Source organism: Manis javanica, chromosome 4, assembly GCF_040802235.1.
Source record: "Manis javanica isolate MJ-LG chromosome 4, MJ_LKY, whole genome shotgun sequence".
Lineage (NCBI taxonomy): Eukaryota > Metazoa > Chordata > Mammalia > Pholidota > Manidae > Manis > Manis javanica.
In genome coordinates, this window is record NC_133159.1 from 87,151,283 (window position 1) to 87,177,024 (window position 25,742).

A 25,742-nucleotide genomic window follows, 5' to 3' on the forward strand; every position below is an offset into this window, starting at 1 on the left:
GCTTTGGGCAGGATGGCCATTTTGAGGATATTAATTCTTCCTAGCCAGGAGCATGGGATGAGTTTCCATTTGTTAGTGTTCTCTTTAATTTATCTTTAGAGTGTCTTGTAGTTTTCAGGGTATAGGTCTTTCACTTACTTGGTTAGGTTTATTCCTAGGTATTTTATTCTTTTTGATGCAATGGTGAATGGAATTGTCTTCCTGATTTCTCTTTCTATTAGTTCATTGTTAGTGTATAGGAAAGCCACAGATTTCTGTGTGTTAATTTTGTATCCTGCAACTTTGCTGTATTCCGATATTAGTTCTAGTAGTTTTGGAGTGGAGTCTTTAGGGCTTTTTATGTACAATATCATGTCATCTGTAAATAGTGACAGTTTGACTTCTTCTTTACCAATCTGGATTCCTTGTATTTCTTTGTTTTGTCTGATTGCCGTGGCTAGGACCTCCAGTACTATGTTGAATAACAGTGGGGAGAGTGGTCATCCCTGTCTTGTTCCCGATCTCAGAGGAAAAGCTTTCAGCCTCTTGCTGTTCAGTATTATGTTAGCTGTGGGTTTATCATTTATGGCCTTTATTATATTGAGGTACTTGCCCTCTATGCCCATTTTACTGAGAGTTTTTTTCATGAATGGATATTGAATTTTGTTGAATGCTTTTTCAGCATCTATGGAGATGATCATGTGGTTTTTGTCCTTTTTGTTGACATGGATGATGGTGATGGATTTTTGAATGTTGTACCATCTTTGCATCCCTGGGATGAATCCCGCTTGGTCGTGGTGTATGATATATTTTTGAATTTGGTCTGCTATATTTTGTTGAGTATTTTTGCATCCATGTTCATCCGGGATATTGGTCTGTAGTTTTCTTTTTTGGTGGGGTCTTTGCCTGGTTTTGGTAGTAGTGTGATGTTGGCTTCATAGAATGAGATTCGGAGTATTCCCTCCTCTTCCATTTTTTGGAAAACTTTAAGGAGAATGGTTGTTATGTCTTCTCTGTATGTCTGGTAAAATTCCAAGGTAAATCCATCTGGCCCGGGGGTTTTGTTCTTGGGTAGTCTTTTGATTACTGATTCAATTTCGTTGCTGGTAATTGGTCTGTTTAGATTTTCTGTTTCTTTCTGGGTCAGTCTTGGAAGGTTGTATTTTTCTAGGAAGTTGTTCATTTCTCCGAGGTTTTCCAGCTTGTTAGCATATAGGTTTTCATAGTATTCTCTAATAATTCTTTGTATTTCTGTGGGGTCCATCGTGATTTTTCCTTTCTCATTTCTAATTCTGTTGATGTGTGTTGACTCTCTTTTTCTCTTAATAAGTCTGGCTAGACGCTTATCTATTTTGTTTATTTTCTTGAAGAACCAGCTCTTGGTTTCATTGATTTTTTCTACTGTTTTATTCCTCTCAATTTTATTTATATCTTCTCTGATTTTTCTTATGTCCATCCATCTGCTTGCCTTAGGCCTCATTTGTTCTTCTTTTTCCAATTTCGATAATTGTGACATTAAACTATTCATTTGGGATTGTTCTTCCTTCTTTAAATATTCCTGGATTGCTATATACTTTCCTCTTAGGACTGCTTTCTTTTGCTGCTTCCCACAGAAGTTGGGGCTTTGTGTTGTTGTTGTCATTTGTTTCCATATATTGCTGGATCTCCATTTTAATTTGGTTGTTGATTCGTTGGTTATTTAGGAGCATGTTGTTAAGCCTCCATGTGTTTTTGAGCCTTTTTGCTTTCTTTGTACAATTTATTTCTAGTTTTATACCTTTGCGGTCTGAAAAGTTGGTTGGTAGGATTTCAATCTTTTGGAATTTACTGAAGCTCTTTTTGTAGCCTCGTATGTAGCCTAGTATGTAGCTTAGTATTTAATCCCTCCTTCTGGAGAATGTTCCATGTGCACTTGAGAAGAATGTGTATCCTGTTGCTTTTGGATGCAGAGTTCTGTAGATGTCTATTAGGTCCATCTGTTCTAGTGTGTATTTCAGTGCTTCTGTGTCCTTACTTATTTTTTGTCTGGTGGATCTGTCCTTTGGAGTGAGTGGTGTGTTAAAGTCTCCCAAAATGAATGCATTGCATTCTGTGTCTTCCTTTAATTCTTTTAGTATGTGTTTCACATATATTGTTGCTCCTGTATTGGGTGCATATATGTTTATAATGCTTATATCCTCTTGTTGGACTGAGCCCTACATCGTTATGTAGTGTCCTTCTTTATCTCTTGTTACTTTCTTTGTTTTGAAGTCTGTTTTGTCTGATACTAGTATTGCAACACCTGCTTTTTTCTCCCTATTGTTTGCATGAAATATCTTTTTCTATCCCTTGACTTTTAATCTGTGAATGTCTTTGGGTTTGAGGTGAGTCTTTTGTAAGCAGCATATAGATGGGTCTTGCTTTTTTATCCATTCTATTACTCTGTGTCTTTTGAATGGTGCATTCAGTACATTTACATTTAGGGTGATTATTGAAAGATATGTACTTATTGCCATTGCAGGCTTTACGTTCTTGGTTACCAAAGGTTCAAGGTTAGCTTGTTTACTACCTTACTGTCTGACTTAACTCACTTATTGAGGTGTTATTGAGGTGATGATTATTTCTTTCCCTTATTTTTCCTCCTCCTCCATTCTTCATATGTTGGGTGTTTTTTCTGTGCTGTTTTTAGGAGTGCTCCCATCTAGAGTAGTCCCTGTAAGATGCCCTGTAGAGGTGGTTTTTGGGAGGCAAATTCCTTCAACTTTTACTTGTCTGGGAATTCTTTAATCCCTCCTTCATATTTAAATGATAATCCTCCTGGATACAGTATCCTTTGTTCAAGGCCCTTCTGTTTCATTGCATTAAATATATCATGCCATTCTCTTCTGGCCTGTAAGGTTTCTGTTGAGAAGTCTGATGATAGCCTGATGGGTTTTCCTTTGTAAGTGACCTTTTTTCTCTCTCTGGCTGCCTGTAATACTCTGTCCTTGTCCTTGATCTTTGCCATTTTATTTATTATGTGTCTTGGTGTTGTCTTCTTTGGGTCCTGTCTCTCGGGAGTTCTGTGTGCCTCCGTAGTCTGAGCAACTATTTCCTCCCCCAGTTTTGGGAAGTTCTCAGCAACTATTTCTTCAAAGACACTTTCTATCCCTTTTTCTCTCTCTTTGTACTCTGGTGATCTTATAATGTGGATATTGTTCCTTTTGGATTGGTCACACAGTTCTCTTAATATTGTTTCATTCCTGGAGATCCTTTTATCTCTCTCTATGTCAGCTTCTATGCGTTCCTCTTCTCCGGTTTCTCTTCCATCAATGGCCTCTTGCATCTTATCCATTCTGCTTATAAATCCTTCCAGAGTTTGTTTCACTTCTGTAATCTCCCTCCGGACATCTGTAATCTCCCTCCGGACTTCATCCCTTAGCTCTTGCATATTTCTCTGTAGCTCTGTCAGCATGTTTATGATTTTTATTTTAAATTCTTTTTCAGGGAGACTGGTTAGGTCTGCCTCTGCAGATCCTTTTCTCAGGTGTTGTTTGAACTATCTTGGACTGGACTAAATTTTTTTGCCTTTTCATGGTGATAGTGGTGACTGTAGGCAGGTTGCGGGTGTGTCAGCTGGGAGAAGAAAGTCCTTTCCTGCTTGCTGGATGCCTTGCCCTTCTCCGCTGCCTGTGATGGTTACCTGCACTCCTGGAGAAGCCACCGGGTTAGTCCCCTAATCTGCTGTGGGCGGGGTCTCCATCAGAACAGCACGGAGCCCTGCGGGGAGTGGCAGGCATGCCAGGTGCACTCCTCCGTGCTAGCAGTGCCCCTGCCGGGCAGTTCTGTGCCAGCAGTGGTCTTTGGGTCTGGCCCGGGTGGCTGTGCTTTGGGCTGGGATTCCAGTTGGCTGTTAGGAGCGCGCCTGCTCCCTCTGGCTCTGCTACAGGTGCACGCGGGCCTCTACCGGGCTCCTCTGGCTCCACTGCTGCTGGTGCGCATGAGCCATGCCTGGGCTGTTCGGTCACGCCGCTGTGGGCTCACACAAGCCTCTTCTGTTCTCCTCCTGTGCTGTCGGCACATGGATCTGCTCCTGGTCTCTTCCAGCGCCACTGTTCCCGGCACGTGTTGCCACACTCCTGCTACTGGGCTGGTGTGTTGGGGTCCGCGTCAGTTGGAGGAACAACTGGCAGGCTGCATAGTGCCGTGAGGGGCTTCAGAGCTGCCTCCCCAGGGTTTAGGGTGCCTAAGTTTCCCCAGGATTCCCAGCTGCTGGCTAAGTGTGCCAGGACAACTTCGTCCAGCTATGGGGTCCCTGTCTCTTTAAAACTTGCAGAAATCACTCGCTTTTCTTTTGTCTCAGGGGTGCCGGTTGAGGGGAACTGCCCACAGGTTTTGTTTTCCATTTCCCTAATATCCAGCATCCCGTGCCCCTTGTGTCTGTGCTCCGGGTGCGGATTTCCAGAGCTGGTTGTTTAGCAGTCCTGGGCTTTCACTCCCTCCCCATTCTGACTCCTTTCTTCCCACCGGGTTTTGGGGTGGGGGAGAATTCGGGTCCCGCCTGGCCGCGGCTTGTATCTTACCCCCTTCATGTGATGTTGAGTTCTCACAGATGTAGATGTATCCTGGCTGTTATACTGCATCCACTAGTGTCTCTTTTAGGAATAGTTGTATTTATTGTATTGTCGTAAATATATATGTTTTGGGGAGGAGATTTCCTCTGAACTACTCATGCCGCCATCTTCCCGTGATCCTTGGGAACATATTCTTTAATGGAAAACAGAAGTTTTCCCTGAGCTAATACAGTTTCCTTAATGCCCAAGAATTCTGAAATGAACGTCTAATTCAACATGAGGGAGATCAGGTATGCACCACTCTGATTTTAGCCTATCTACTCATCAACTTTGTTCCCCCAAGTGTCCTTTTCTCTTTTGAACTTTTTCTCTCCTGAATCATTTCAATCATCCTATGAGCACATTCTTTCACCTCCTATCTTAAAAAAACAAAAGTCAAGTAGATGAGCCAAATAGAGTCCTTGACTCCACAGCATCTCTAGGTTGGCACCCATGTATCTGATCTTTTTTACAGCAAAATTCTTCAAAGCTGTTATGGTTGTCTCTATGCACTCTCCTCCTATCTTCTCCTCAACCTTCTTGCCCATGTATAGTAACTTAATTGCATTGTGGGCTCCAATTAACAGCTTTCCTGCATCCATGAACTTGGTCTCTAACCTTGCAGTCTCACCCAGATGGAGACTTGGACTTGCTTTTGCTAACAGGATGTGGGGGAAGCAGTGCTTTACCAATTTTCAGTCAAAGCTTCAGGAGGCCTTGTGCCCTTCTGCCCTTTTTTCTGTGAACACTGACACCATTCTGAAAATCCAGGACAGTCCTTTGGGAGGCTGAGAGACTTGCAAAACAGAGATGAGTCATTGTTCAGGGGAGGCTTTTCTAGAGCTGCTGAACTGTAGGTTACCTACGGGTTAATTGTATTATATGAGCTAACCCAACTGAGATCAGCTGAGACTGGTCCAGATTAGCAGAGTCACCCAGTTGACCCTCAAACTTGTAAGAAATAATAGTTATTTTAAACCATTGAGTTTAGAGGTGGTTGCTACACAGAAATAGCTAGCTAACCAATATTTCACTAATCAGACTTTAATTACCATCAAACTTCAGAAATGTTCTTATCAAGGCCCCCAGGACTCTCTAATTCAATACATATGTCCTTATTTTTCATGACCTCACAGCAATCACCAACAAAGTGCTCCCTTCTGAAATTCTTCTCCAGGCCTTTTTGACATCACATTTACTTGGTTTCCTGCTCCCTCACTGATGTTCTGTTTCAATTCCCCTTGTTTCTCTTTCTCCTCTGCTAGATCTTTAAATGTTGTATAACCCAGGGTTCTCTGTGTGTCTGACTTTCCTTTCTCTGCACTTTCCCCATTATGATATCATTCAGTTCCATGACTGCCTATATGATAACTCCCAAATATGAATCCCCTTTTCTGTGTCTTTCCTCTGAATTCTGGAATCATATTTCTAGAAACTTATTAGCATCTTCACTCAGATATGTAAAAGGCATTACAAACTTAACATGGCAAAAGACAACTCTATTTTCTCTTCCAATTCTATTTGGTTTCTTTCTAAGTCTATATCATCCCATCAAGCCCAAAACCCAGTTTACAAGTATGTTACTAGCTCTACTCCCAAAATACATGATGAATGTGATCATATCTCACTAGCTCCTCCAATTCTAGTCTGACTCACCACCATGTCTCATTTGCCCAATTGCACTTGCCTCATAATTAATTTTTCTGCTTTCATTCTTTTCTCTAATGGCCAATTATCTTCACAGTAGCTAGAACAATTTTTTTGTAAGTTTAAATCTAACCATGTCATTTTCTTGCTTATACTTCTCCAACAGCATTCCATGCCAAATGGAATAAAGTCCAAACTTTTTTACCTTATTTTCTAAGACCCTCTGTGATACGTTTACAACCTTTTCCCCGGCCTCATATCTGACCATTCTCATTGTTTTTCACTATTCTCCAACCACTCTTGTTTTTCTTCTGTCCCTTATTTCTCTTTCTCCTCTGCTAGATCTTTAAATGTTGTATAACACATTTATACAAGAGTCCACGCTGACCTCTGCCTCCAAATCTTTGCACTTGCTGTTACATCTGCTTAGAATTTTCTTTAGATCTTTCAAAGCTGGGACTTCTTCAAGCTATAATAGCTTCCTCCTAAAGCCCCCAATTCTCTCTACACCACCATTCTGTTTTATTTATTTTCCTCATAGCACCTACCTATCCTCGAATTCTTATTTAAAATTAGCTTACTTATTCATTTCTTATGTAATTAGCATCAGTCTTTCTCCATTGGAGAAACTAGACCCTTGCTAGCCTTGTAGACTGCTGTATACTTCCTTCCCAGAACAGTACCTGGTGCTGAATGGGTGTTCAGTAAGATGTATTGAAAGAATGAATGCATCTGAAGTAGAACACTGCAGATACATATGTTAAAATACATATCTTGATCTTATTTCAAAACTATAATGACAAGAACCCAGAATATATTTGCAAATCCTTAGATTCTTTAAGTGTGTAAAAATAAGACATTGCAATGGATTAAATATGGGAAATCTCTTTATTAATGGCATTGACCGAGTCATTGACATAGCTTTTGTATTAGGCAGCAGAAGGGTACAGATGTGAAGATACATGTGTCCATTGCCCCAGCAGCTGACCTTTTAGTAAATTGATTTTCCAAATGCCATGCTCCAAGTTAGACTGATTTGCAACATATAAAGTTTAATTGTGTCCATGAATGGGCTGTACTCTCAGGTTTGCATACCTGTGATGTACCAAGGAAATGCCAAATACAATCAATGGTTTCGTTTAGGAAGGAAAATTTTATGTTTTCAAATGAGAAATGTTCCATTCACAGAAATATTAAAAACCCATCCTTTAAGATTTAGCATAAGCATTACCTTCTCTGGCAGGTATTCCTTGGTCTTCTAGGAACTGCCAGTCATATCTTCTTGGGCACCTAGTGCCTGAGTGCACTGACCACATTAAATTTTAATTGGTGATTTACAAGTCTGCTTTTCCTCTCTAAATCTTGAGATCTTTCAAATAGATCCCACACGTCCCTCATCTTTCATCTTGAATACAGATCACAGTTTTGGCATCTTTAGTCAGTTTGTAAAATAGAGTAAGCTCAAGCAAATTTTTATTAAATTGAGTGGTTATAGAGTTGAATTACTGCTTAATTGTTTTATGTGAATATCTAAGCTTGCCTTTAGAATGTAAAGAAAAGGTAGAAACCATGTATTCTATTTCTCTTGTATTCCTCTGAAGAGAGTTTAGTACACTACTTGGCACGTGGCAGCAATGCCCTCTCCTCTAACTGGATTTGGGCTCCCTCCAGACTCTTAACTACCACCACCAGGATTAGGGGAATTGGTAGACAACTTCCACTTACGGTTCTATGTTCAATCTCTGCTAGTCTCCTCTCCTGGTGAGCTAACTGAATAATATGAAAACTTCAAGAATTTTCAAGAAGCAGCATAGTTTGCAGTTTTATGACCTTGGACATTTTGTGTGATCTCTATATATATCAATTTTTTTTTATTGGTACCTAATTCACAAAGTTGTTTTGGGGATCACATGAATCAGTATATATGAAATGTTCTAAATGTCTGGATCATATTAGATTAAAAATAGCTGTTATGTATTTTATTATTATTATTATTATTACTCTTTTTTAAGACCTACATCAGAGCTCAGTCTAAGCCATCACATATTTGCCTCAAATTTTCCAGTTTACTTAGACCACCAGATCTGGGGTCTCAAAAAGTCAGATTGGGCCAGATAGATCCTAGGAGAATGTTCTAACTGCGGAGGGTGTTTCATTAATCTATATCAGGTTCATGGAAAGATTTCTTTACTCCTTCCTCCAGTGGGTCTATACTCAATCATGAGAAAAAGGAGAGGGGTACATTTCAAGGTGAAATTTTATGTGTCCTTTCCTCTATTTGATTTTATACAAGATACAGGTAGGCAAGGCAGTGGGCTAGCTGGAGGTTAAAGGTTAAAGCAGCACCTAGTCAATATATAACAGCACTTGCTGAGGGAAATAAATTTTCTTCCTGTTGATGTTTTCTTTCACAGAAAGAAGTTTAGTGGAATAAGCTGACTTTTCCAAATAAATCAGTAGAAAGAAGGTACACCATGTGAGAAACGCAAGTAATGGATTAGGAACTGTAACAAGCAGACTTCTGAGCCTGAGGAGAGAAATGTTATTGGCTACCATGGCTGTATGTCTCCAAAATATGTATGAACCAAACTGTCATGAAAACCAGTCACTACTTATCACACAAGATTAGACTGGGAAGAGCAATAGGGATTCCAAGAAATCTGAAGTTATTTAACAAAATCTACCCAGATCTTAGAAAGCCCAAAAAATCTTTTTAGGGTACTCTTCCTTAGAGTTCAGGTTTATGGCTCTATGATTATTTTAATCCCCACTGAGGAAGTAGGCAGTAGAACTGCCCTTTCTTTTTAATTGTATTGTTTTCTCAGAGAACTTCTATAGATCAAGGTTTACAACCATTGATTATTCAGTTTTTGCAGGAGTCAATCAATAGATTCAATGAATTTGTCTCAATCATGGAAAAAACAATACACAATATTTTTCTGAAGAAGATATAAAAATCATGGTGTAAAAAAAAGTCATAAAAATACAAAAGTGAACTATAGCTTGTTCCTGTATCTTTCTGTTAAATCATATTTAAAATTAACTTAATCTGTATTTGATGAATAAATGATCAGATTTTCATAGTATTATATTATACATAGTAAAATTATTACACTTATAGTGTAATGTATAGCATGTGAGAAAGGGTATACTTTGATGAAAATTCCCCAAATTTCACCAACCATGGTGTCAATTAAAGTAGACTCCTGCTTCATACCGTACTGCTATGAAAAATTATGGCTACTTATATGTATATAAAGAGTTTTATATTTGGCTGATAGACAAGTCTAATTTGCAAATTAAGTTCTCCAAAGTAACAACATTTTCAGAACTCCATCGTGTTCACTTCTCATTGCAGGCACCTGGTACATCCATTTTCTCTCTTCCTTAGAATGCAGTGCTCTTTTTTTGTTACTTTTAATATTCCTGTTTCAACAATTTCGAAAAGTCAGACCTTTCCAGTGATAGAGAAGACATCAATCAATCAATCACAAATAAATAAAGAATATATATGGACCAGAGCTCTATATAAACATGTTAATTAAGCATCTATGATTAGAGGTAGTATGCATGGAGTATTTGAAAGAACAGGTTCCAGTCAAAATAGCAGTAACCATAAAAGAAAAGATCGATAGTGTGACTGCATTAAAAGTTTCCCTAACATCAAAAGATACTATAAAGAAAGTGAGAAGACTAAGTCAGAACCTGGGAAAAGGTAGTTTCAGCACATATGGCTGACAAAAGATTAGACTAGAGAATGTATAAAAACTGAAAATGATTAAGGAAATAGCAAACAACTCAATAGAAAACTGGACTAAGAAGGTGCACAGACATTTATCAAGAAAGAAATAAAAATGATAAAACATTTGAAAAGAAGCTCATCCTCATTATGCATATTATAACTTCATCAAGGCCATTTAAAATCAATTAACTGGCAAATTTTTAAAGTTTTACCATGCCAATTTTGGAAAGATGTAGGGTAATGAGAACTTTCACACACTGTTAGTGTGAATATAAAGTGAAACCACAAATTTGGAAACAATTTAGTATTTTCTTGAAAGTTGAAGATGCTCACAACCTATGACCCAGAAATTCTCAACCTAGGTAAGTGCCCTTGAGAAACTGTTGCTTCTGTGTTCTAAGAGTCATGAACAAGAATACTCACAGTAGTATTGTTAATTAATTATAAGAGCAAAAAATAGAAACAGCCCAAATGTCCAATAAGAAGAGAGCAATTAAATACTATGTGGTATACTCCATCATGGAATATTATTCAGCAGTGAGAATGAATGACAACTAAGTGGAAAAAAATGGATGAATCATAAGAACACTGTTGAAACAAAAAAAAATTAAAAACACACAGGATGAAATAGTTTTATAAGACCCAAAAATAAGAAATCTAAAATAAATATAACGTGCATATATGTGTGGTGAAAATTATTTTTAAAAAAGTAAAGAAGAGATAAATGTAATATCTTCAGTATTGACTCTGTATGGATGGAAACAGGCAATTGGGTTTGGGAAAAAATCTACATACAGTTTAAAAGTATGCTCTACTTGGTGCTGCCTTTATTTCTTCCATTAATATGCTTTAAGGTTTACATATATGTTATTTACTTTTGCTTGTATCAAAGGTTTATATATAGTGTGTGTATGGATATACACACACACATTTAGAGAAAAAGGAAAGCCAGTAGCATAGCAGTGTGCTTTGTCCTGCGTACAGGCTGCAAGTGATCTGGTCCTACCATCTGGGACAAAAACAGAGGCATATTCAAGATCTCTGGCTCATGTTTGACCCAAATGGGAATAAGTAATTATAGGGTATCAGGTTTAAAAATTAACAAAATGTGTGCATCACACTAGGGTGCTCTGTCTAGTTCAATGCACAGATTAACAAATGAATTTTTCAGGGTAGTTATGCTGAGAATATCTGATTTTTAATTCTTGAATTTGTTTTGTTACATATTTCTTTCCAGGGAATACAACTTCCATCTTGTCCTTCCATATTTCAGAGGAATAATTTGATTGCAAGAAGTTCCCGTGAGTTTATAAAACCAAAATAATTCCCACCCTTCAATAAGAATGGAGTTGAGAGCTACAAGCCCTTTCCTCTTACAGAGCAGGGCATTGTTGGCTCCCCCTGGTGGCAGGGAAGTACCAAAGGCAGTGCTGGGATCATGATTCTTCAGTATTACACAATTAACATCCTAAATGCTGTCAACTTGGAGGAACACTTTTAGACATAGTATCCCAGCTTGATTTTTGATGTCTTTCTCAGATTGATTCTAATATTTTCTTTCTGGCCCAGTACGCAGTTTTCTTTCCCCAAAACTGGTGGGTCCACTTTACCCAAGTTCTCTGCCAGGGGAGGAGCTACGCTGGACATAGGGAAAATGTGATACCCACTAGTTACACCATATTATTAATCAGTCAGTGACTTATGATTCCTGGAATTTAAAGTTTATAATTTTATGTGAAAGGCTTTTTTATTCACATAACATCAACATATATCTAACCATGTGGGAGAGAGTTTTGGGTGACAGAGGGCCTATCCCAAAACACTAAGGTGTAGCTTATTGTGTTTAAATCTTACATATATGCATACAGTTTGTGAGATTGGTATCAGTGGTATTTTCACTCCAGATAAATAAAATAAGACCTAGAGAAGTGAAGGATTTAGCTAAAGTCAACAGATTAATGAGTTGCAGGGTTAGAATTAGAATTCAGCTCTTTGACACTTGATCCAACGCTTCCGTTGCTACAGTACTAGCCCAGGAGCAGGACCAGTCCTAGCGTTGCTGATGGCTCTCTTGTGGATAGCAGGGCAATGTCTTGGTGAGGATCTAGGATCCACAGCTCTTTTTAAATGACCAGTTGACTCTTTTTTCATTTAGTTTCTTGATCCTTTAAAATACATTTCACAGTTCACTGGGAACTTTCATCTGAGTGGGGACCTTGTGGAACCTCTTTTCTGGGATTCCCTGGCAGGCTTGCTGTCACACTGCCAAGCAGGGATGTTTCTTGGATGGTCAGAATATGGGAAGTCTTTCTAGGTGCTGGAGGAGAGATTCTGGGCAGTGTTAGTTTTAGAGGATTACAGTGTGATTATAGGACTGTTAAAACATAACTTTATATTTATTTCTCCCTTAGGCTAGATACAGATATAAGTATATTCTGGAAAGAAAATATAATGGGGAAAAATAGCAGTATATTCTAAGGTCCTTGTTCACCATTTCAGGGGTTTTCCACATATTTAATCTTAAAAATATGTCCCATTCACTCAGCTTTTCTGAGCTTTGCTACCCATTTGCCTGTCTTGTATCTAGAAGGGAGCTTTAAATTCCTGTATGTATTCATACCTCAGGGGGAAAAATGCTCTTTTTATCTGGGATAAGCTACAAGCTTATTTCCCTTGGCTTATCTTATTAATATTTGATGGCATTTACTTTCAAAGTGACTTTGCACAGTTGCCCTGAGGTGTTTGCACAAAGGAGGCTTTCTAATGCAAATCTGACTGGATTGAAAGTTAAAAAAAATTTGGCCCAAATGAGACTACCCTCAAAGTCAAATCATAGCCGTCAAAGCAGCTATTCATTTATTCATTCACTGACTTGCTTGTTAATTAAAGGCATGTAATAATTTATTAAACAAATATTTTCCCAACACCTTGTGGTCATTATTAACACTAGTCTAGTAGTTTATAGTTTAGTAGGGAAGATGAAACATTGTGAAAAAAAACACAGCCTCAACATTTAAAAAGATTTTGCTGTTGATAGAGATGCATAGCTAGAAGAAAGAAGAGTACCTGCTAGCCAGGCTCTGGGGAATGCTTCTTAAACACATCAAAATTACAAGCTTCCTTTTACACTTGAGTTACAAAAGACCCTCTTCCAGATTTTCCTTATGGTCTGCAGGGAAGGAGGTGCCTCATGCTCCTGGGTGGGGGAGATGAGCTGTGGTGAATGGTCGGTAGCAGATGGAAGCGGGGTGGGGGTGTGTGTGGTAGGGGGTGGGGTTCTATCATTCCTTAGTGGGTTTAGGCTATTGGAAAGGAATGCCATTGAAGTTCTGAATTTGAAATATAGTTTTTGATATATCATACTGTTCACAATTTTTGTCTAGTAAAACATTAAGGATCTATTAAAGGGTTATAGGATTTATTCAAGAGCATAAAATATTCAAGAACTATGAAGGGATTTCAATGTTTGTCCAGGTGAGTGAAACATTAAGATTCTCTTTGTTAGCTGAGATGTTTACTTTTAGAATATGATGCATGAAGTTCTATTAATGATGAAGGGACTGATTTCCTTGCCAATGTGTCCCAGCAAGTACAATGCTAAGAGTAAAGAATAGATCAATGAAAAGTGGTGAGAATGAAATGCTCTGGGAACAATGGAGAGGCAGCAGAGAATGCTGATGGAGTAGTTGCTTAATTGTACTGGAACAATGAGTCAACCATGAGAAAATGAAGAGGAGGGAGACATTTCTCAGAAAGGAAGTGATTTGTATACTGAAAAATGTTTTATGAGCCATTATTGTGAGGGAAAAAAATGTGTTAAATGATAAAGAAGATATAAAGAAGATAAGCTTATAATTTAATAAGGTATAAAGTCCATACACACAAACAAGAAATAATAATAAAGATCATATTAAGTGATTCAGTGAGGTCTAAAGGAGTGCATAAGGGGATTCTTGAATAAGGTTGTCAACTTAAAGACCTAAAGTATTCCAATTCCCATCTTTCCCTAATAATAGGGGGGAAAAAATAACCTCTTTTAAATGGGATTGTTTTTCTTGCAAAGGGAAACTTGATCATATCACAAAGTACATTCTTAATTATACTGGTTGCTTAGTCATTTTTACTTTATGACATCAAATGTCCTGAAAATGAGAATAAGCTTAACAATTTAAAACTTGGACATTTGGTATGTACAAACATCTTTCCTAGTGTCACATTCTTAAAGTTCATTGTCAGATGTAGTTACAAGGTTCTTTGATGAGTCTTTCACCCACGTCTTATAGGTCCTATGGTCTCTGCTTCCGAAAGGATCCTGTACTATTCCACTTCTCTTCATTTCAGCCTCTTAGCGTAAACTGCCACCATGCTCCCCCTGGACTATCATAATAGCTTCCTACTGGTGTCCCCAGTTCTAATCTTGAGCCCTACAGCCCAGCCTCCTTCTAGAGCCAGAGACCTTTCTGCAAGGGAAATTAGATCATGCCATTCCCCTGTCTAAAACTCCTCCATGTCGTCCCAAACTTACCAGTTCGCACAGAGCTCTCTGCCCTCTTCACCTGCCACTCTCCCTCTTGCTCCCCACCCTCCAGCCATGCTAGGTGTCCATCTGCTTTTCTTGAATTTCAAACATACCTCTTCTCCAGAGCATTTGCACATCAGTTTCATTTGCTTTGGGTGCTTGTCTCCCAGCTTTTCATATGTCTGGTAACTTTCATTCCGATCTCAATTAAAACATCATCTCCCCAGAGTGGATTTCCCTAACCTGACCGTTGATACAGTACCTTTTAAACTGTGTGCATATTTGTTATCTCTACCTGATATTATCCCTCATTTATTACTTTATTAGCTCTGTCTCCAATTGTAAAATCAGGGTCCTTCCTGCCTTCTTCATGGCTTTATCACTAGTGCCTAGAACAACACTATTATCATGGTGGGTACTCCATAAATATTTTTTGAATGAATGTTGAATTACAATTGAGGTATGTTCTTCCTACTCCTCTTCTACACTTTGAGGAATAATTTAAAGTTGTGACTTGATTCCCAAAGGCTGATAAGGGGAATTAGTTTCACCAGAATTACAATTGAGGATACTCTTCAGCTCACCAAGGAGTAGTCTCTTTCGTGTCCGTGTGGGAAGCTGAGTTTATGATTCTGAAACTTAATGTCCATAAGATGAAACCCATCAATTGATGGTAAATTTAAAATAGCTTTCCAAAGCAATAGGAAGAGAGGAAATGCAAGAGGGAGTTGCTAATAAATTGTAAATGTTTCTAATACTATATGAAAGTTTTAAATCATGAAAATGGAATAGTAAACATCTAGCCTTTTATAGTCTTCTATATTATTCAGGATATGCAGTATATATGAACTTAATATTATCTATTTTTTTCCTTAAGTAATATTATTAGGCTTAATGTGAGAGGCACTATGAATTGAGAGTGCACTGTGAGCAAAATTTTCTGCTTATTTCAGCAGCAACTTTAAATTTTACTTACATCTAAAATGAAATACATTTTATTTAAATCTGTAACAATTGCTTGTTTGATCACCAGCATTTCTGCTAGGTACTCTGGGGGTCTTTTAAAGCACTACCAAAGATTACTGTATTTGTCATGAGTTTCCTTGAGCAAGTGGTGGTAGAAACTCAGATCAACTTCAGCAAATAGGGAGTTTACTAGTCCAAAAACCAGAAATTCCAGGAAAGTTTCATGAAGATTCTCCCTCTCTCTTTATTTATTCATCTCTGAGATATTCTCGGCTCTGCTTTCCTTTAATCTCCACATCATTATCATCTAGATGTGAGTTTCCTCTGTAAGTTAATACAGGCTGGAGCAGGCTATATTCTCCTAGCATCATAACCCTAAAGGAAAGAAACAGGTCTAGCTTATTCTCACAAGTTTATTCATTCAGTTGCCTGACATTCATTTCAGCAATATTTGATTTAGCACCTTTTGTGTCGGGCTAATTGTGAAAAAATACTGATTCTTATAGACCTTATGTAAGCTATGTGACTCTTCCTGGCCAGAGGAATAGGGTATGTTGATAGGTAGAACTATGCTAAATGTCTCTACCTGGGCTCAGAGAGCAGAGGGTACCATTATTTATATGCACTTGAAATAGTTCCTGTTAAAAACAAAATGCCTATTGTTCCTAGTTACAAGAAGATGAGAAATGTGCTACCTGGACGAAACTCATAGCTACAGTATTTCACTCAAATAATAAGAGTCCTACATAATTAATGAGCTGGGTATAACATTCGAGTTAAGTTGACAAAACAGAAAAAGACAAGAATCAATTTTTCCATTTCTTTTTTGTTTTAAATTCTACTTTGGGAAAAAATCTTAACTGGATCAAAGTTGATTAAATACTTGTTTTCAATTCTATCTGGGTTCCTTAGGCAAATTCCTATGCTTTTTAATTGAGATGTGGCTAAAGTTTTGTGAGACTGCTTGAACTTCACAGTATGTAATTTTTTTCATACAATTAAAAAAATAAATTCCCAAGTGAAAGTAATGATTTCCCCTTGTACCCTATAAAAGGAAGCTTAATTTTGTCTATTTTAATGCTTACATGATTCTAAATTTGGATGAATTCTCCTGTTCCCAGCTCTTCCCAAGCAAGTTTCTCTTCTAAACATTCATGATCCTAATAGAGGTTTTTATATATTAATGGATCTGGTCTTCCTTCTTCCTAAATTCATTACAGTCTTCTCTTGATTATCTCATCAGTTCAGATTCTGTGTCTGGAAAGCAAATTTTCTCCATTCTTTCTTGTTTTCTACAATAAATATGTATTGATTACCAGCTATAAACCAAGGGCTTGGCTGAATTAAAGGAATATAAATTATTCTTAATATAGATGCTTTGTTACTTAGTACTAATTAAACTTCCTCAAACCCCCTTCCTCCCAACAGGCCCCATCTTCACTGGGCTTCTGTATAGGGGAAGATTTTATACAGCGCAAATTTCAAACACATTTGGGGTTTGCTAATACCTAATGATTCACTTTCCTGGACTTATGTTATCTTTTAAAATGTCCACAGCATTTCCTGAAGAGGCTTTCACTTTAAGAAGCATGCTGAACAGTTTTTATCACCTCATATTTTTCTGGGTGTTTTGTGATTTCATTCTTTATTCATGTCTTTAACATCTGCCTGCCACTACTACCCATGTTGATAGTATATGAACTTTGAACATTTCTTAAGGAATGTAGATCTACTTGGTTCCCGTTGTTTTTCAGAAGAAAGAAATGCCATTTATATGGGTCAATACATTTTTTTTTCTTTCTTGAAGGTGTTCAAAGGGGTATCCTTGGTAGTTCTGAGGTGTATACACTTGGGAACATTAGCTGTGACAAAATCAACAATATTGTGCAATGAATGCACTTCTTGTTTACTACCTGTGAAATTACTGGGTTGTATCTTTTTTTCCCCCCTCCTGGTTTCCCCTATGGGCATTAAGGAAAATGACTTTCTTTGTATTTTGGTGACATTCTTACCACATGGTTTAATAACCAAAAAGATATAAATACTTATATCTTTGGTTATAAAAAATATAACCAAAAAGATACAAATACTTCTCCCAGTATTTATATCTTTTTGGTTAAATGGAGGTATTTATACTTAGCTAGTGTGTTGATGTGTTCCATTCACTACGTATCTATTTCCACCAGTCTTTAGCTTCTCACTGTTCTCTGTATCTTTAAAGAATTGGCTGTTTCCTTCTCTAGTATCTACTTTGAGTAAGACCATAATATTTCTCATAAGCAAGATTGTTCATTTCAAAGCTGAATAAAACAATCATATAACTTTTTTCAGCTTTTCTTTACAAATACTAATATGTGAGAATGTCTACCACTCATTTAATAAATGAAGAATAAATAGCAACTACTGATCCTTTAGGACTTTGTTACATTATGACTGGATGTTCTGACCAGTAAGATGGGTAATGGCATGTTCAAAACAGGCTTATGGTTTCCTGATACTCATCGTTGTGAAACATGACAGCAGTAAATAAAACAAGAGGTTCATTTTGATTCTGCTGAAGATCTTTTTCACAGGATGAATACAGACTTACTCACTGCAATTAATTTTGGGTATAATAACATAAAATGGTGAATGTGTTGAAAGAATTAGGGATTCTTTTTCTATCAAGGCTTTATAATGACCAGGTTATTTTCTTTTATTAATTCTAGCACTTATGGTCAATGTCAGTAGTTTTGCTGCCAGTTTTAAGTCATGCATCATTGGACAATCCACTTAGCCTCTCTGTGACTCAATAATGGGGATAGACTGAAGAATCTCTGAAGTTCATTATTGCTAAATGTGTATAAATTAATAATACCCAGGCTATATAGTACATATTATCTCAAGTGCATATTATTCTTTTGTAGTTATTTTTCCCCTTATTTTACTAGTAGGTTTCTAGAAGGTCTATATTATTTCTATCTTCTTTTATGTTCTTCTACCCGGAGATTTATACAGAAGCCTCAGTAAATGTTTTTGGATGAAGATGATGACGGTTCATTGGAACAATATTGATGATGCATTAGGTTCATTGTGATTCATTCTTATTTGTGCCCTATAAAAGAAAGGGTATGGGAAGAGATAATGGTGAGATCATTCACAATTCCTGCTCCTCTTCCTATATGTAGCAGCGGCTGTTTGTTTCCACCCTCTTACACCCCTATAGACCTAAACTCTACCCACTAAAGGCTGTTAACACCTGCATATCTATACTGGGCCTTTTTCTGATTGTAGAAGCACATGTGGGCTCCAAGGAGAGTATATGCTTCCAGAATCACCTTCAACCCATGACAAAAATGGTGGAACATACCCATATCATAGGATTTCACTCTGCTAGAAGAGAGTGTCCATTCAAATTCCTAACACCCTGCCTATCTTACTGCCATTTTGTTGGCAAGCACACTAAATTGTAGAGTGTTTGACTGAACTCTCATTGGCTTTTAAGTAGGAAGTACACAGGGAGTAATGGGGTCCAATAGTTTATTTATTCATATATTAGTACACATTAGCATAAGTAGATTGTTTGCCCACATTTCCTCAGCTGGAATCATTAAGGCAAACATGGGTCTTCAGTAGTAAGATTGGACAAAGGGTTTGGAAACAAGGAATATTATAGATAAAAGCAAGTTGTTTGGTCTTCAAATAAGGATCTTTGGGCAGATACTGTGTGACTTCAAGAACATTAGAAATTTGGAAGGCATAAAAATAAATGATAACATGAGGTGTATGTTAGATTCTCAATAAATAAAGGTATGAAGGAGTGTATCAAGTGTAAAAGGAAGTTGGAAATACTAAGGTTAAGTTCATTTGTTGTAAGAAAAGACATGGACTTATTGAGAAAAGAATACTGTGTTAATTTATAAAAAAGACAGTTGTCTTATCTTGGGCAATTGCAGGCCTACAACTGAAATTGATTCAGTAATGAAAGATTAAATTGAATTGTATATGCTTGTTATTTTACATTATGAGTCTTAGAAGTTCAATGATTTGGAACAAGAAAAATAAACAAGACCAATGCTTTTTTTTTCCCATACAGTTTATATAGGAGCTTCCACCCTTATTTTTTTCCTAATCATGGTTATTTGCTTAATTTTTATATAATTAATCCATGTTGTATGGGGCTATTAAATTTCACATGTTAGCAAGAAAATGAGTCTTTTATTTCACGTTATCTTTCTTTATTTTTAAATATAGATTTATATTAAATAAATGTGCATTTAGGGACTTCTTGAAATATAAGTAAAGCTGCCAGATTATAGGTAAATGTATCATTTTCTTCACCACACCTAAATATGCATATGGTTTCCTGAAAAGAAGTTTGAAGGTCAGATTCGAAGTATTTATATCTTTTTGGTTAAATAGAGGTATTTATACTTAGCTAGTGTGTTGATGTGTTCCATTCACTACGTATCTATTTCCACCAGTCTTTAGCTTCTCCCAGATGATGAAATGCATGACCAACTACCATTAAAAATTCAATTAGAAGACAGATGCTATCATAAAGTGCTAATAACCAAATTGGATTGAATCTTGTTATTACAGGATGCATGCATGTTAAATATTGACTTATTTACATTGGGTTCACCATTCTTTTAGGAGTTGAAAACTCAAGACAAAACACATTTCAACCTACTATTCTAAATGGTCATCAGTCCATGGAGACAGTGAGGAAAATAAAAAATTTACAGAGTACAGTATAATGGAAAATATAAAGGAAGACTGAATATGTGGGTGTATGAGCTGCTCATGTGAATTAGATGAATCTGTGAGTCAATGAGCTACAACAAATGGGAACATGGAATAAAAAGAAATATGAACAAAGTGTTCCTTGGGAACATTTATGATATCATTTCTATTTGTGACCAATATTGCAGCAACTGATTAAAGCTTCCAGTTTCAGTAGATAAATTCATCTACTAAAGCAATAATCTCAACCATAGTTACGAACAAACAGCATTCTTGCCTTAATGGCTACGAAATCAATTATACAATTTTATGTACTGCAAGCTCCTTGAAAGTCTGATTATGTAGCTGATTTCATTGCTCTGTTTACATAAATTATTTTTTTAGATGTTTATGAACCTCTCATTAGGCATCTATCAAAGGGAATGAACTCTGTTGGTATAAAAAGCACTCAGGAAGTTTGAGTGGTATCTTCTATGGTCTAGGACTGCTCTGCGGCAAGACTCAGAGTTGTACCTTATGGGGGAAACTGCTGCCATCCAAAAGTGTTGATATTCGTCCTTGTTTTCATCTTTCTCTGAATGGACTCATGGGATATTAATGCCTGCAAATGGATATTACCTTCTCTATGTCTCTTGGTCTTGACATATTGGACATAAATTACTAATACCTTTCTTTTCACTAACACTAATGGGTAGCCTCAGTGTGGCATGTGCTTTTTCCCTGGTCCCTGACTATTGATCCTGGCTCAGTTTCTGTGATCTTTCTTCTCCTTACTGGGATTTCTGGTCTCTTTATACATTTAACAAATAATTAAAGTGTGGCTTCTACATGGGAGGTACTGTTCTTTATTCCACGGAAACAAAAACAAAAAAATCCCTGTTCGTGGATTTTAACTCCAAATAAGTGTATTATATACAAATACTGGTAACTGCACTGTAAGAATTAAAGTAGGTTAAAGACAACTTTATAGAGATTAATTAGGGACGTCCACTCTGGTGAACTTTTGAACAAAGCCAGAAAAAAGTGAAGATGCAAAGTATTCCAAAATCTGTGGCAAGAAGTTTCCAGGCATAACAACAATAAGAAAAATGTCTTAAGCAGAGGCATGGTTGGAGGGTTCAAGGAACGTGGTGCAGTGAATGAGGGGAATAGTAGGTGAAGACAGAGAGAGAGTGGGGGAAGCATAGGGGACAAATCATGCAGGGACTTGTAGTTTGATGAATTCTGAATGAGATGGAAAGTTGTTTCAAGTCTTTGAGCAAAACTCCGGAAGCCCCTTTGTGCTCCCTTCCAGTCACTATTCCAAGGGTAACCTATGCTGACTTTTAACACCATAGATTATTTTGACTTGAATTTTACATAAATAGAATTGTGTAATATGCTCCCTTGAGTGTCTCTCTTATTTCATTAAAGTTATATCTGAGAGATTCATCTAGATTATTGGATGTAGGTGTAATTTACTCATTTTCATTGTTGTGCTGACTTTTATTTTACAAACATGACACTATTTATGCATTTTACTAATTGACATTTAAGTAGGCTTGGCTATCATAGAGTTGCTATGAACATTTTTTTACATTTCTTTGAATAAACACATGAATACATTTTGTTTCATCATGTATAAACAAGTGGAATTGCTGGGTCAGAGGTTATGTGTATATTCAACTTTAATAAATATGACAGAGTCATTTTCCAAGATGGCTGTAACAATATGTGTTCCCATCAGTAGTATCTGAGAGTTCTAATTGTCCTGATAGTCATGCTTTTGTGTAATATGCCACCCTCCCTTGTGTGTGCGTGTGTGTGTGTGTGTGTGTGCTGGACTTGGTTGCTTCAAATCTGAAGAACATGGCAAAAGTGATATGTTATTTCTAAGACTGAATTCTGTTTTGTGGGCACTCTTACCATCTTTCTGCTTACTCTGACGGAGGCAGCTGCTGTGCTGTGACCTGTTGCATGGAGAGGCCTTGAACTAAGAACTGAGGAACTCAAGACTTCAGTTCAATAGCCATGTGGGCAGCGAATGCTGCCAACAACCACTGAAGTGGACTTGGAAGCAGACCTATCTTTAGTTGACTTTAGTTTAAGATGACTGCAGCCTTATAAAAATCTCAAAATCAGAAGATCCAACTAAGTACACAGATTCTTGGCAAACAGGCATAACAAGCATATTGTAAGATAAATAAATATGATATAACAAATATATGTTGTTTTATACCATTAAATTTTGGGGGTAATTTCTTACACAGTAATAGATAACTAATACATTGATCATTTGGATATATTCCTTTGTGATGGGCCTATATAAATCTTTTGTCCATTTTTCTGTTGGGTGATACATTTGCTTATTTATTTGTTTATTTATTTATAGGAGTTCTTTAACTATTCTGAATATGAATTCCTCACACATGTATTGCATATTATAACCTCCTGCTCTTTGACTTGCCTTTTTACTCTTTTAGTAGTGTTTTCTGATAAACAGTCATTTTAATTTTAATGTAGCTAATTTTATCAAATTTTTACCTTTTATAATTAAAACTTTCTATGTCCTATTTCAGAAATTTCTGCCTACCTCAAAGTTATGAAGATATTGGTCTATGTCTCCTTATAAAAACTTGTCTTACCTTTAATATTTATATCTATAATCCATCTGAAAATGCTTATGTTTATAGTATGAGCTAAGTATCAAGATTTATTTTTTCCTATATGGCTCTCTAATTGATCCAGTAACTTTTATTGAAAAGATTGTTTTTTCTGCATCATACTTCAATGTTACATTTGTTATAGATCAAACTGTGTACATGGAATTGTTCTATGTTAACTTGGTTAGGCTGAGAACTATGTTTCCCAGAATCTCCTTCTCTGAATGGTTTTTGGTTAGGGTTAGTGGAGAACTTACTTGCACAGGATTTGGAAGGAGAAAATGAAGAAGGAACCATTACTCCTTGGAAGTTGTCTTAGATATGTCCATGGATAGATTCATAGGTGATGGTGGGTTCTAGCTTTTCCTCATTTTTCTCATCTCCATGTCTAGACTCTTCTTCCTGACTACTACCCTTGCTGGCCAAGAGCAGCCAGGCCAGCACCTGGAGCTCAGTGCTGCACCCACAGGAGTGGTAGTACATGGAGACAGTAGTTTGCTATAGACCTTCTACTAGGCTCTTTTTAATGTCTGCAGCCAAACATGCTTGTGTTCTTTGGCTTCATTTCTCAGGTATTTCTGCAAGTTTTGACCTTTCCACTCAAGCCAATGTATCAGAAGGATTGGTTAGTGACTCCTTCCTTAACTCCTCAGCTCCCCTTGGGAACAGAAGGTGTAGACATTGGTGCAGGTAATGTGAGAAATCCTTTCCTGAGTGTAGACTGATAAAATGTGTGTGTGTGTCTGGTTCTGGGCTCTCTAGTCTGTACCACTGATTGGTTTTTCTATTCTTGCATCAATAATACACTGCCATATAGTTTTAGAGTAAGTCCTGATATCTGATAATATAAATCACCAGCTTTCTTCTTCAAGACTGCCTAGGGTATTCTTGGTCCTTCTTATTTTTATGTAAATTTTACTATCATATTGTCAGTTTACACATACACACAAAAAACAGCTGGTATTTGTTTTGCATTTCCACCAAGTCTTAAATCAATTGAGAGAGAACTGGCATTTTCACAGTAATGTAATTTTTGTCCCATGTATAATTTAGGAGGGGATATAATGAATCTCGCACTAGGTTTTCTAGAGAATAGAAAAAAAGGAAACACTTCCCAAAGTTTTTGTGAGACCAATAGAATATTGATATCAAAATGAGTTAAGAGTTGGAGATGCTAATATTGGACAAAAAATGATATCTAACAATATCCTTTGGTACTGCCATACTTTTGGCCCTTTGACAGCTGAACTAGGGTTCTTTTCCTTGTTCCAATAAGGGATATAACATTTGGCTCAGAAATGTAAAGTGCTGTCACTGCTCCAGGTTGTTATAATTTCTCAAAATCACAAATTTCTGTACGTATCTCTGAATAAGATCTAGGCATTATTATTTTCTCTGAGATAAACCTTTGGGCAGAAAAGTGGAAATGACAGACCCCAGAGCTACAACTGTTAGATGAGTGAGAGATGATCAGATCTTATCTGGATCCTTTTTTTGGAAGATGGAAGAATTTTCAGAAGGGGGAGCTATGGTTTCCATCTTAACCATAAGGACTGGCTGATGCTGAATGGATCTATCAGGAGCTCTTAGGATCTGCCCCACAGATCCTGAGCCAGAATCTCCCACCCTGTGCTCCATGGACCTACTATAGACTCTCTTATATGGAGATTTAACTCTTCAGTTTTTCTCCTTACTTTTCTGCTACAGGAAGATAAGAAGCAAATACTATCTTTTGTCTTCTGAGATGTTTTAAATATTCAGTGCTTTCTCCCCTTCAGGAAAGGATCACTAGTTATTTAATGGTATTATTTAAGTTAATGATTTGAGCTCAAGGCTCAATATCACATCAGAAAATAATGTTGAAAAAGTGAATAGGGTTTGAGAAGAGAGTGAGAGTCTCATTTTAAGGAGTAATGGAAAAGGTTGTAGAGGAAAGGATTGCCGTGAGATGAAGAGGATGTGAGAAAAGAGGAAGAAAGTGAGAGAGCTGAGAGGCCAAAGAGGCAACAGGCTGATCTTGGTGAAGCATCCCAGGGGACGGGACCCAGGTGGGTGCCTGGCTAAGATACTTTGGGTCCTTAAAAAGCTGTACAAAGTAGCCTGTCATCATGCCCAAACTCAGTGCCTATGCCATCTGCTTTGTCCCTACCAGGTAACTCTGGCCAGACCCCTGTGCTCTGTGCACACTGTACATCGCCCTCTTCCCACCCCAACTGCCCAGGACTTTGTAAACTATAGGCAAGTGGGTAGTCAGCTTGTTTCCGAAACGGGTTCTTGAGGGAAGTCACTCTTGGACTTGTTCTTGGGAGAGATGAAATGAGCAAACTGGATACCCTCTGATGTAACAAAGCAGGTAAAAGCCCTATTAGCCTGTTGGGGTTTTTTGTCCACTTACTAAGATTTTTTTTTTAAGGTATCATTGATATACACTCTTATGAAGGTTTCACATGAGCAACATTGTGGTTACTACATTCCCCCCCATTATCAAGTCCCCACCACATACCCCATTATGGTTACTATCCATCAGCATAGTAAGATGCTATAGAGTCACTACTTCTCTGTGCTATACTGCCTTCCCCATGACCTACCTATATTATGTGTGCTAATTATGATGCCCCTTGATCTCCTTCACCCTCCCTCCCCACCAACCTTTCCCAACCCCTTCCCTTTGGTAACCGCTAGTCCCTTATTGGAGTCTGTGAGTCTGTTGCTGTTTTGTTCCCTCCATTTTGCTTTGTTGTTACACTCCACAAATGAGTGAAATCATTTGGTACTAGTCTTTCTCTGACTGGCTTATTTCACTGAGCATAATACCCTCTAGCTCCATCCATGTTGTTGTAAATGGTAAGATTTGTTTTCTTCTTACAGCTGAATAATATTCCATTGTATATGTACCACCTCTTCTTTATCCATTCTTCTACTAATGGACACTTAGGTTGCTTCCATATCTA